Consider the following 2,461-nt stretch of genomic DNA (forward strand, 5'->3'; position numbering starts at 1 on the left):
GGCCTCTGATTCTATTGAAGATGTGGAGGGTGGTGTGGGGAAAGATGTGTGGGATAAATGTTTCAGTTTTCTTTCTTGTGTCAAGGAGATAAGGGGTAGAGTGATTAGAAAGTGTGCTGCTCCTTGCTGTCACACTACATCAGTGCCCAGGGACAAAGATGTTCCTTTGAGGCCCCAGAGTGGGAGAGAATGCTCCCAGGGTATCACTTGAGTGGTCAGATTGTTCTCCTTTTACACCAGTGGTGCAGAATTCTTTATAAGGCCTTTGGTTGTCCTTGACTACCTCAGTGTGCCCACAGACCTAGGTGTTTGTTGTGGAGCCTGACCTAGATTGTTGTCTAAACTGTCCTTTTCATCTTTTAATAAACTACTTGAATTATTCTGTTGGATTAGCCATAGGTGAGCTGGCTCTCTTGTCTTTAATGTTCATCTGGGTTTGCTCTACATTATTCTACGAGAGTCAGCAACTGAGGTGGCCCAGTCCTGCAACATGTGCTCCACAATCAGACCATACGTGTGTGTGGTTTTCAGTAAGGTCAGGGATTGAGCGCAGTGGTCTAGTTAGGGAGCCTCCTAAGAAATCTCACCTGGGAGGCTGTGTCAGCTGATTTGGCTCAGTTTGTCCCTCACACCAGCCAACAGAATGTATGGCTATGCTTGTAAGGTAGATACCTTGAAAGTGAACCTCTGTTTCAAAGGGTATAGAATTTTGAAATTTTGATAGACTTGATTAGATTGTCTTCCAAAGATATTTAAGCAAAAAGCCTGACACAGAAGTACTCTTTTTTTTTTTTTTTTTGCATCTGGCATTGTGGCACAGTAGTTTAAACTGTTACTTGGTGACAATGGCATTGCAAGTCAGAGTGCTAGTTCAAGTTCTGGCTGTTTCACTTCCAATCTAACTTCCTTGCTGATGTGCCTACAAAGGCATCTGAAGATGGTCCATGTGGTTTGGGCTCTGCCACCCACAAGGGATTCCTGGATCGAGTGCCTGCCATGGCCTCAGCTTGGCTCAGCCCTGGGATGGTTGCAGCTGTTTGAGGAGTGAACCAGCAAACGGAGGATCTCTCTCTTTCTCTTTCCCTCCTCTCTCCCTCTTCTCTTTCTCCCTCCCTCTCTCTGTCTGATGCTTTGCCTTTCAAATAAAGACATAAAAATTAATAATACCCTCTCTTTAAACCCTTCCATCACTAGGTATTTTTTAGCCTTTATGTATCCCCCTGTATAAATCTTGTTTTAATTTAATTTTTTTTCTGATTATTAAAGAGGCTGGTATCTTTTTCATACACTTAGTAACCATATGCATGCATTACTATAAAATTTCTTGTATATGTCTTATGTACATTTTTCTGTTAATTTGTTACATTGTTAGTTCTCATATAGATTTATGGAAGTTCTCGTATGATTGGGTTACTAATCTCTGGATTGTTATATTTATTATATTTTCCAGCTGATTTTTATTCTCAAATGTTATTGAGTTGTGCTTTTTTCCTATAAGAAGGAAGTGTTTTAGTTTCAGAAAGTTAAGTCTTTAGTCTGCTTGCTTTTGCCTTCTTGGTTGTTTTTAATATTAACCTACTTCCCTGACTGTAGTGGTACCAGTGATTGCTGTTATAGGTAGCCTAAAGTAAGAATGGGGACAATGAGGTAGGGAACATGAGATGGAATGAAGACAGGAAAGAGAGAAAAGGAAAGGGGGAAGAAAGGCAAAGGATGAAGGGGGGATGGAAGTAAAAACTCTTAGCAGAACTTGCTGGAGTTCCCTTTCTGTCTCTAACTGTAAATGGCTCTTGCTTTGCCTGCTACCTGATGGCATGGGAAGAGGGTGTATTTTCTGGGGCCCCCCTTCTTGTTGTCCCTACTGGCCCTCCTAAATATGTCACAGTCCTCAGCTACAACCTTCCATTGTTTAATTGTATTTGTAGTTTTAATTTTAATTAATTTATTTTATATTTTATTTATTTGACTTGGAAGTCAGTGTTAAAGAGAGAGGGAGAAACAGTGAGAGGGGTCAATCATGCACTGATTCATTCCCCACATAGCCATAATGGCCAGAACTGGGCCTGTCTGAAGCCTGAAGCCAAGAGCTGCTTCTAGTTCTCCTATATGGTATAGGCTCCACGACCTTGTGTCATCCTCTGCTGCTTTTCCAGGCCATTTGCAGGATGCTGATTTGAAAGTGGAGCAACTGGTACTAGAACCAGCACTTATATGGGATGCCAATGCCACAGCCAGAGGATTAGTGTGCTGTGCCATGGTACCAGCCCCATTGTATTTGTTTTCTATCATCACATTCTATTTATGACAAGTGATTCTTATAAGGAAAGAGCAGATGAAGTTTCCTACTAAAATATATTTGTTTCTAGAATAGATTCATCATGTTAATTATAATATGTAATTTATATGTAATTTTATTATCTGTAGCATATATAATATAAATTATATTTTAGAAGTTTGACAG

The sequence above is a fragment of the Ochotona curzoniae genome, unplaced genomic scaffold (assembly GCF_017591425.1).
Source record: "Ochotona curzoniae isolate NIBS_2020 unplaced genomic scaffold, NIBS_Ocur_1.0 scaffold_4701, whole genome shotgun sequence".
NCBI classification, from domain to species: Eukaryota; Metazoa; Chordata; class Mammalia; order Lagomorpha; family Ochotonidae; genus Ochotona; species Ochotona curzoniae.